The sequence below is a fragment of the Fistularia commersonii genome, chromosome 5 (genome assembly GCF_037954325.1).
Source record: "Fistularia commersonii isolate RoL2024-O1a breed Wild chromosome 5, RoL_Fcom_v1.0, whole genome shotgun sequence".
Lineage (NCBI taxonomy): Eukaryota > Metazoa > Chordata > Actinopteri > Syngnathiformes > Fistulariidae > Fistularia > Fistularia commersonii.
The window spans coordinates 19599300-19611065 of record NC_141288.1 but is presented as its reverse complement, the minus strand read 5'-3'; positions in this window follow the sequence as shown (position 1 = coordinate 19611065).

Below are 11766 nucleotides of genomic sequence, written 5' to 3'. Positions count from 1 at the left end.
CGTCTTCTTCTGGCTATATTTTAAATCCGGCGATATTCCCGCGCGTGCACGTGTCCGCAGACCACCTGTCTCGTGAACGTGAGGGTGAGGCTTCACACATTTGTCAGATGATGGCAGGAGTTGTCGGGGTGTTTGTGTTTACATCCGTCGCCGCTTTAGCACGCGGCTTCTTGTCTCGTCCGAGGTCGAACATGGCCGAGCCGGAGTTCCAACGGAACTTCATTCCCGGTGTCGCCCCGGGCGTTCCGCTCGTTCTTCTGATCGGGTTCGATGAAGACCTTCAACGGTCCGGACCTGTGAATGAAAGGACGAAAAGGTTGAACGTCTCCATATCGCGTATTAGCATAGCAACATGCTATCATGCCATTCGCCATTCGAGCTCATCTCAGTTTGTTTTTCAAGTAGCATTTCCTGCGAGGTTGTTAGCATCCCGATGCTAGCTGTGATAGCGCATCGTGCGGTGGAGCGGGGAGGCCGCGCCGAACGACGGTCGTTCGGCAAAAACGAGCCTTTTTGCCGCCGGCTTCCCGTGTTCTCTCCGGGCGCGGCGTCTCCAGGAAGGACATATTGTTGCGTCTCGTCATTTCCCGGAATTAATCACAGCTGAATGAGATTTACCGCGGAGAGACGCTCCTTCCTGCGTGATCAATGAGCGCCGGCGATGTGCCTTGTGAACTTTCTAATTCTCTATCGATCCCGGGGCTGTTGTGTTACCTCCCGTCTCTCCCGCCGGCAAGGTCAGCCGCTCGCCGACACGGTAGATTTAGAGCGGTGATTAAAGAGACGCCTCTGCCATGCAGACGCCGGGGGTGGCGAGGACGTAACGGCCAATGGGAGGCTCCGATACTGCGATACTACACCCGCCGGCATCAGGTAAGAGCACGTAAAGAGCTCTTTATTCGTGCTGCGGCGCCACCTTGGGGAAAAGGGCAGCGTATGCGCCGACATTTGCATAAATGCTTCTTTTCTTCGCGCAAAAAACATCCGATATACTATAATTGCGCTCGATTCTAAGCAGTATTTTCCAAAGTACTCGAAGGAGCTTTACCCACTGCTGCGCAAACAAGTCTGAATTAGCTTTTTCCAAATGGATCGTCGATAACACTTACAATTTTACAACGGAATAAACGGATTTGAATTTACACGCCACGCGCACGTCTTATCTGATTATCAGCCAGAATTAATCAAACGGGGTTTTTCGGACGGCGGCGGTTTACGTGTATTTCGGGGCACAAAAAAAACGCCATCCTCATTTCCATTCCCGGCCCCCTCGTAATTCCGACCGCGGCCGAGCTTACGGCGTTGATCTCGACGCTTTAACATACGGCGCGGAAAAGCGCCCAGATTTCTCTCTCCATTAGAGCCAAATTGGATATCGGGTTTCCCCCCCCCCTCGAACCGCCACGTTTGCAGCAACTTTGTCATCCAATTTGGCGACGGCGCCGCCCGTGAGAGTACAAGCCGGCCGAGCGCAAACTTGTCGGGAAGATTTATGTCTCTCTAACTCTAAATCCCAATCTCAGCCTGTTAGGTATCCCCGGCTTTAGTTTAGTTGGCGGTGTGATTGACAGCCGCCTGATTGGGGAGCTGCGGATTTCTTTGCCCTCAAGTCAGATTCTGGAGGGATTCAACCAATTACTGCTCAAGGGCATCTAGACACGGTGCAGGGCGCTGACACCGGCGCCGCTCGTGCTCTAACCCCTCACGGCCACGTGCACGGATGAGGGTGCGGCCAGATGCTCGGAGACGGAGGAGGTGAGGATTCCGGCGGCGCCGTCGGTGCCGGCGGGTTATTTCTCGTATTTCGGCGGGGGGGGACGTCGGTTCAAACAAAACGAGACCGGCGACATCGGTGGCGTCCGTTCCGCTCCGAGCGTCACCTCCAGCTTTCCTTCATCGCCGGCGACGAGCAACCATATTTATCCGGCTTTTTCGCCCGTTAATATCCTGCCTCTGGGTTTGGGTCGGCTCACGTTGATGCCATCGCAGTTCGTTTACCGGAAAAGACAGAGTGATTAAAGGCTAAATATAATTCGGCGCTAATTGGAACAGCAAAACGAATTATTTGTGAAAGGAGAGCTCACATGAAACCGCAGCCGGTTTGATCTGCGCTCGAACGGGAGGCTGCCGCGGTTTAAGGTGGAGATGGTCGGTCGCAGGTCGGTATTTTTAGGCAGGTTGGTAGGCGGGAGAATGGTGAGGTAGCTAGCATCAAATTGTGAACTTGAAAAAAATAAAATTGAAAATAAATTATAAAAAAAAAAAAATGAATCGGGAAAACAATTAATTCATTGCAAAGAAAATAAAATAAAATAAAATAAAATAACATATATTAAAAAAATAAAATAACATGCATTAAACAAATAAAATGAATGAATATGTATATGTATAAATCAATTACTGGACAGACTAGTAAGACAGGGAGTATGGTTGGTGGGCTGGGGGAAGGTGTTTGCAAGCGGGTTGGTAGGCAGACGGATGGGTGGTTAGTTAGGCAGTTTGGCGGGTAGGTAGGTAGGTAGGTTGGTGGCAATTAGGTAGGTAGGTAGGTTGGTGGCAATTAGGTAGGTTGGTTGGTAGGATCTTGTTGAGGCAAAGGGATAAACCAGGGTCTCAGCCATATTCTGTGTTCTCTACATCCATGTCGCGAGGGGGATCTGTTCATCTCAGCAAGGAGATTTTCATGTTGTATTGATCGGTGATCGGTGATCGCTTTTGTATTTGGCGGTTAAATTCCAACACATGCTGAAACTACTTTAATTCCGAGTTGAATCATCATGTGGATTCTACAGATTTAAGTTTGTTCGGTGCTCTTTGTATTTTGTTACACTGATATTGCAGGCTGTTGCTATATGCACTGTATTATAGTGACTGTGTGTGTGTGCGTGTGTGTGTGTGTGTGTGTGTGTGTCTCTCCATGAGTTTGGGAAAGACTCACGTTGGGAGACCAGACATCTTCTTGTAAATGATGTCTTTCATCTCTTGACTTCAGATGTGGCTGTCACCCCCTTCCATTATGCAGCAGAATGAAGTGTGACACACGAGACAGACTGTGTGAGAACAAAGGGAGTCACAAACACACACACACACACACACACACACACAAATATACAGGACTTGTTATAATCGCAAAACCTGAGAAAGAAATGACACATTTTTAGCGAAACCTTGCGAGGTGCAATTCCCGGACAGATAATCCGCGGATGTTTAGCCGTGGAAAATGAATGAGCAACACTCGGCTCCCTCAACAAGCCGGCGCGTTGCCCTTGAGGAAGCCACTTAAAGCCCAAATCGCTTCAGTGGAGCTGCTCAGAGGGCGAGTGAATGTCTGCATGAATTTAAAGCACAAGTCTAGATTAAAGAAAAAAAAAAAAAAAAGCCTCTCCTGCAATATATTTTTGGAGAGAAATCTAAATCCGGCGACTGGTTTGAGTAAAGCCTACATGGGTCCTCGCGAAATTAAAGCGTGATAGAGAAGGATTTTTACGTCTTAGGGTCACACGGCCGAGCGTGCTGGCATCGGATAGCCCCGATCCCGGTGTAATCCCCCTCGCTGCTCCCAGGGACAGCAGGCGGCGGGTTGAAAACGCCTTTTCGTCGTAAGAGGACCGCAGGAGGTCTCTGGTTCTCCACATGTGTGCGCGAGGTCTTCCGTTTCCACCGTCCAAAAACAAGAATAAGGCGCGAGTGAATAGTTTGCATTCCTTTATATGACAGGAATGGAAGAGAGAACGGTTTCATGTCTCATTTTTTTGTGTAAATGAATGAATGAATGCATTAATGTCTATATGGCACGTAAATGAATGAGTGAATGAAATCATGTCTCTAAGTAGTGAGTGAATGAATGCGTGAAAGGTTTAATTTCTCTATTTTCTGTGTAAATGAACGCGTGAATGTCGTTTTTCTATTTGTTGTGTGTGAATGAATGAGTGAATGGAATAATGTCTCTATTTGGTAAATGAATGAGTGAATGGATTAATGTCTATTTTTGTCTTGCAAATGAATGAGTGAATGAAATCATGTCTCGAAGTGGTGTGTGAATGAATGAGTGAATGGTTTAATTTTTTGTGTAAATGAATGAGTGAATGTCGAATGTCTATTCGTGGTGTATGAATGACTGGGTGAATGGTTTAATGTCTTTATAGTGAGTGCATGAATGTGTGAATGGATTAATGTCTATATGGCGTGTAAATGAATGGTTGAATAAAATCATGTCTCTAAGTAGTGAGTGAATGAATGAGTGAGCGGTTTGATTTCTCTATTTTCTGTGTAAATGAATATGTGAATGTCGAATGTCTATTTGTTGTGTGTGAATGAATGAGTGAATGGTTTAATGTTTCTATTGTGAGTGCATGAATGAGTGAGTGGATTAATGTCTCTAAGTAGTGAGTGAATGAATAAGTGAACGGTTTAATTTCTCTATTTTCTGTGTAAATGAACGCGTGAATGTCGTTTATCTATTTGTTGTGAGTGAATGAATGAGTGAATGGAATAATGTCTCTATATAGTAAATGAATGAGTGAATGGATTAATGTCTATTTTTGTCTTCCAAATGAATGAGTGGATGAAATCATATCTCTTAGTGATGCGTGAATGAATGAGTGAATGGTTTAGTCACTCTATTTTTTATGTCAACGAATGCGTGAATGTCGTATGTCTATTTGTGGTGTGTGTGTGAATGAATGAGTGAATGGTTTAATGTCTCTATAGTGAGTGCATGAATGTGTGAATGAATGAGTGAATGGTTTAATGTCTCTCTAAGAGTGAAAAGTCTCCACGTGTGATCGAAGCTTCCTCCGGGATCGTCTGCAGCCTCCACGACCACGCTAGCGGGATTAGCGGTGCAGCTAATGAGTGAATATCAAATACATGAATGTCTTCAAACTCAACAAACTCAGCAACAGCTGCTTTGAGTCCAGTTAATAGATCTCGGCAGTAGATGTGCGGTCTTGACATGGCAGCTGGACTAGATCCCCCCTTTTTTTTTTAATTTTTGATGCATCTTTTCATAAGATGCAGATCTTCCCCTTGATGAACGATGAAACATTGACCAGAATATTCAGGCCGTGGTTCTACAATGACTCAGGCGCCTGTTGCGCTCGCAATAAACCCCCACCGGTGATTTTATTTCGATTTTCCCGAGTTTTGAAGCAATATCGGGAACAGCTAGACAGAACAGTAATGTTGATTTAATTTAAAACCTGGGAAGTTAGCTGTCGCACAGCTGTTTACCCCCCCCCATTAATAAACTCGCTGTTGACTTTATGGTGTCTTTCAACTCCCTAGAAAACAATGCAAATACAATCCTGAACTCGCAAACTACTTTAGTGACGAGCTGAGTCGCCCCTCGGTGACTCACTCCGTCCTCCCCGGTTTCGTTCGCCGCGCCTCTGAGACTCTGGCGCACAGCCGTCCCTTCAAGCGTGGCATTTTCACCGCTGCCGTCCGGGGAGGGTGAGACGGAGAGCGAGGAACATCGGCGTCTCGGAGAGGAGGAGCTGCGAAGGGAAATTCGGGAGACAAAATAAGAGGTGAATAAAGGGGATATAAACATGAAGGAACGGTCCCTCATCCCCCCTGAACTTCATTTGATGTCTCACTGCGGTGTTTATTCCTGTCCAAATGTCAATTTTCTCATAATTACTTTTAATTATCAACGTTATCGTCTGTGGAGGTTCTCCGTCATGCGGGTCACGATCCGTTCTGGTAAAAATCTTCTTTTCGTAGCACCGGGATTCGAATTTTTTTCTCCTTGAAGACTGTCGCAGGTTTCCGCTACGAGATATCTGGATTCGGGCGTTGGCCGTTGGGTGAAGGTCCAAGGCGAGATGGCGAGTCGTGTCGATGAGGGCGTGATTGTATGAATTACGGGTGACTCGCCTGATTTGGATCTGAATAGGCGATTGTGCGGATTAGCATCACCTAGCAGCGATATCTTGGAAACTCCCCTTGGTCCGATAGAACTGAGGAACATCCTCGAGGAGAAGAACCAAGTCCAGTTGCCGCGACAAGATTACCGATTTTTCCGGACTACAAACCGCCTTTTTTTTCCCCCACCCTCTTAAAAAATAATGTGGCTAATTCATGGATTTTTTTGGGCTGACCAGCTTCACGCAGCAAAAACGTTTAGCCTCGTCACATCGGACCGATTAAAATTCATGTTCAACTCTCTATATATATGATAAATAACACAATTCTTTGTGTCATTTATTATCAATCTTTTTTTATCGTTTACAAGCACTGTTTGGAAAAAAGCATTTCCAGTCCGTTAAAAAAAAAGTATCTGTGTAACATCTTTCTGTGTAAATATCTTGGTTGTAACGTGGGCACTTGCAGCCTATACGTGTACACGTATATTTACTTATATTATATTGAGGTGCGCTCAATAGTCCGGAATTTAGGGAACACAATGATGTCGCCAAGAGATGTAAATTCTTATCATGCTCCAAAATAATTTTGGTGTGCTTATGTCGCTTCCAGTGGAAAATGAGGAGAATGCCATGTTGCCGATCTGACTCAGAATCAGAAATACTTTATCCATTACTCCTTATCTATTTTATTCTTGTCATTGCGATTGTCACTCTATCCATATTGTCGTTTAGTTCCGGTTGTGTATTTTTCACCCTTACTGTTCCTTTATGTTGTCCATTATAATCCCTTTATGTTGTTGCTGTTGTCTATTTATCAATTGATGTCTCGCTATCTTCTATTTATATTTATATTCATAATTTTGGATTTAATTTGACTTTTTTTTTTGACATTATAACCGTTTCCCTGCTTATTGATCCTTATGGGGATCAATAAAGTGTATCTTATCTTATCTTAGCTTTTTTGACCTCGGAGTGAATATCGAGGACTAACTTTAATGCATTTGCTGGAAGTCGGTTGCTTTTTTCTTTAATTCAAAACTCCACATACGTCAAAAATATGGGCGCCTGTGAACGGCGCGTCTGTGAACGGCACGCCAATGAACTGACTATTCCAAATGGCGGACATTCGTCCCACGGTTGCTACGTCGAGGGCATTTCAGCTAATACAAGCAGCGGCGCTTATGCCGATCGCGAAACGAGTGGAAAAGTCAATGCGGAAAATCTATAGTACAGGAAAGAGACGGCGTTAAACTGACATTTGCATGAGGGCGGAGATGGAGGGGGTGGTGGGGGTGCTAGCGGCGCTAGCGGCGCTAGCGGTGCTAGCGGTGCTGGCGCTGCTCTCTACCAGCAGAACTGGACTTAATGAGTGCTGCACCCAGAAGAGGATAAGCGACACTCTTCACCTTATATACCAAGACCTTGGCTGCTGAGACAGCTTCATTAAGCCCAGCAGACCGCGGGCTGTCACTCCCGAAAACGGGGGAAGGCAGCCAAAGGAATGAGAAACAACAACAAGTAATAACGTTGACATTTACAATAGGCGTTGGATATCATATCCAATTTCTCCCTGCACACCCTTAATTCCTTTTTAATTGCTTTTCCGTGTCGGTCGCGGGAATAAGGCTGTCTCTCTTCATTTATGAGAGTGAAGAGACGGGGACGGCGGCGAGTTGGAGGACGGCTGATAGTTCATGTGTGTGTGCGTGTCATGGTGTTTGTGGGGGAATAATCAGAAGCTAAATGGAGGTGTTGGTCGTCGGCAAGTTGCAATATAAAGATAATTGGTTGCCGTTCCAAACAAATCGGATCTTTTTTTTTTCTTTAAGTATTTTTGATGAAACATTTAAGAAATCTAACTTAATTCGACGTCAGTCACCGAAGAATGAAATAATTATGATGCGGATGATTTATTATCCCGCGTCAGGCGCCGCCACGTCGGACGGACCCGACCGAGAACACCCGTCGTCAACCGGCGGATCGCGGGGAACGAAACGAGGATCCGATCCGAGCGGGTTTTTCGATCCGGAATAAAGAAACGATTGTTAACGCGTGCGGTTAGCTTAGCGCGGGAAACGTAAAAACCCCCCGCAGCTCCGACTCCAAAGCGCTCATCAGTCACAGATGTGTTTTGGGTGGCGGCGGATTTAAAAAGGCCGTCGCCCGGAGTCACATTTTGCACAATAATAAGAAATCAGAGTTGAAAATCCGCAGTTCGGTGGATAATCGCAGTTTAAAAATGTGAGCGTGTAACATAAACAGTATATAATGTCGTTTCTGTAACCTCGGCGTGAACCTCTTGCAGAGGCTGCACCGTCTTGAGTGGCGTTACCAAGGCAACGGTGTGTATTTTAACCCCGATAATCTCTCTCTCTCTCTAACCGTTTGTTTTACCTGCTGAAAAGGAGGGGGTTTCGCAACGGCGACTCGTCCGAACGCGCCGGCTTAAAAAAAAAAAAAAAAAACAACAAATAAATCACGTATCGATTCAAACGTAGGAATATTTAACATCCGTGTATCAAGGTGATAAACGGAGAGGAGGCCTCAAGGTCAATAACCATCAATAAATAATTCCTCCCGCCTCTGTGTCACCGGCGCCTTTTTTTTTATTTCTTTAACATCGATTAGCTTAAAAAACCTCACGTTTCCTCAGGTTTGATGAACGGGAACAAGAACGTTCACGTCCTTTCTCATCCGCGGCGGCGTTTTTTTCGCTCGGTAGCCGGCGTAAACGGCGTCGGCCGGGCCTTCGCGTCCGTTTCGCGTCCGGCTGAGTGACAGCTCAGCCCAGAGCGCCGCGCAACTTGGCAACCGCCGAGTTACTTTTATCCAATATAGTGTGTGGTGGTTAATCAAAGCCCGTCATTTCCATAATTCATGGGAGCCCATCTGTTTGCCACCTACTCTCGTGCCCAGTGCAGAATAAACAAATTCAGGAGCGGGGCCAAGGGGCTATTTAATGACAGTATCAACACACACACACACACACACACACATGTGCAGCGGCACGCTCACGCGTACCCTCGTCTGTCGTCTCGGTGCCGGATTTAGGATTCGCCCGAACACAATCGTGGAACGCGTGTGAGGAACCGGCGAGCTAATGGGGTTTCGTGAGCGTACGACTATTACTCGCCGCCATCGCACACAACTCACGTCCGATCTGTGATCTCCATCCGGGCGGTTTCTCACAGGAGCCCCGTCGCACCGTGAGATCGTGAAGATTTTCTTTTGATAAAATCTCACACTTTGATGTTGTTGCGAGCCCTGGGACGCCGGCGTGATTGAATCGGCGGAGCCCGGGATGGAAAAGGAAGCAGATCTGGCTTAGGGGGAAGTGGATTTGCTGCATGGATCCGGGATGAATTCCCGTCTTACAAACGCTTAAGAAGTGAAGCGCTTACAAGAGAACCCGATATGACCGGCCCCGTGACTTATTTTGATATTATTTTGAACAGAATACGGCACATATGGTGCATTAGATGGGAAGGCCGCGGGGAAATGTATCTTGGCAACACCGAACGGCATTAGAATACGTATTGTATTATAATGGGGTTCATTCAGTCATCCTCTGCACCGCTAATAGTGCCATTGTCCTCTGTGCGATAAATGTTTTACAGTAAGAAATATACAAATATACAAATATACAGTGCGATAAATGTTTTACAGCCACAACATTACGACAAGTACTTGTAAATACACATGTATATACGTCACATAGATTTTTAATATACATACCTTTAATTTTATTTATTATTTATTTAATATTATTCGCTATTTTATTCTTTATTTTTATATAGAGTTCTATTTTTTTACACTACAAAAAACCCCCGCGAAAAGTGAATTTCCATAAATGTACGGATATATTTGGTATTTACAGATTTATCAACCCTCAGCGAAAGTTTGAAATACAGTAAATGAGTAAATTAAATTCATATTAAATGAAAAGTAAATAGATCGGCGATCCGCACAGCCAAAGCATTTTCCATTTTTTACAATTAATTTATTTTCTCTCGTCATCACCTGTTTTGAAATTTTACCGAAGCTTACGGTCGCCGTCTTCCAAATGTTAGCTTTGCCTATCTTAATAAAATAAACTGTAAATTGATTAATGCTGTTGTTATTCTGAGATCTTGCGTGGGTTCAACGTTAGAGTTTGCAATGTTGGGTATCTTGTATTTTATTCATTTTACAAAATTCATTTTAGTTTAATTTTACTGTATTTTTTACTCCTTTTTTAATTTTATTTATTTTTCTAAGGCCAGAATGTATCTTTTTCACCACGAAAAAAACCATTCAAATATTGCAGCTAAAAAATGCTAAATAGCAAGAACCGAATCAGAGAAAAAAGGTGTGGGAGGAACCTCACCGAGACGCGTGGGAATCCAACCAGGGAGCTGCAATTTAGTTCTTACATCAGATTTCCTGTAAATACGGTTGTTTTCATCCCATCTTTAGATTGATATAGTTTTCTAATGACATACAAGCCAAAGGAGTGCCTTTGGAAAAGAGCAAACCGTTGAATTTTAACAACGGCGGCTCATAAACAACAGCTCGGACTGGAACAAAAACAGGTTGGAGGAGCTGGCGGCTCGGTGTGAGGGGGTCAGGGATGTAATCAGCGACCCCTGACCCGTCTCCTGGGGAATAAAGAGGACGACGGACCAAAGAGGAGGGGACAAATGACTCCTTTCTTTAGAGCCCGAGATGAAATTGTGTCGTCTTCTGGGGAACTTTACTCGTTCTTCTCCCGGGCAGAGCCGGGGCGGAGAGGCGGCGGCTTTGCACCGCAGACGCGTTCAAAATGAAAAATGAGTGAATGGAAGGCGATCGTCGCCACAGCCGTTGTTTACCAAAAGTGTCGTCCTCACAAGATCCGTGGCGACGTTGGATTCCTTGCGTGGGTTCCTCAGGGTTCTCCGGGTTCCTCCTCGCACGCAGGAGGTTCCCCGGAGAACCTGAAGCGTCCGGACCTCTGAGTGAGAGGGTGGAAGGAGCCAAGAGGTCGTTCATTTAAATGAAAAAAAATGCGGACAACTGCACTTTCATCGCTTTTCTTTCCTGCAGCTGCACCTTTGCACTCCGGTCACTTTAAAAATCAAAAGTAGACGTTCTACAGGACAAATTATATATCATTTTTTTGTACTTTTGCACCGTTGCTCTTAGAATAATTCAGTATGTGTTGAACGTATGGCAGTATTGACAATAAAGTTGACTTGCATAGTTTCAATGGTTTACCCCGATTTACAAAAATAGGGGAAAAATCATATAAATTCTCGTCGAAATTTTCTTGTTTTGGCAACTTAACGCCGTCTCCTGGATCGAAATGTTGAAAAAGTAAAGTCAAACAAAGGAGTGAAACCTTGACTGAGGCTCTTTTGCAAGTTCTGGTTCCGGCGGTGGGAAACAAGACATCGGGATCTTTCTCTCTTTCTTTCTACAAGTTTTATGAAGTGATAAATTGCCGCCGTCCATCTTCATCCCCGCAGCCTGACGCTGAGTGTCAGGCGTCCCTGTAAACACCGACAGGTGCTCGGCGGAGCCGGATCACACCATTAACCCTCCGGCTCTCCGGCTCGTCCCAGTTTGTGCCTCCAATGTTCGGCCGTCACCTCCGGGTCACGGAGAAAGGCCTCTGATTTTCCCAAGAATAATTACCGAGAAGGTCATCCGACCGCAACTTTGATTTCCCGACATTTCGGGGAGTCCGCCGCCTCCATGGGAGAAAAATACGAAAACGTTAGAGCGGGATAAAAGCAGGGGAGCGAAGAGTTTTCTTCCATTGCGAATCACATTGGATTCAAATTAATAAATAACACTTCCGTTAAAGGCCTCATGTGTAGAATATGAAAAGCAAATACCAAGACGTGTCAAATAAATTCACATATTCTCTGAGATG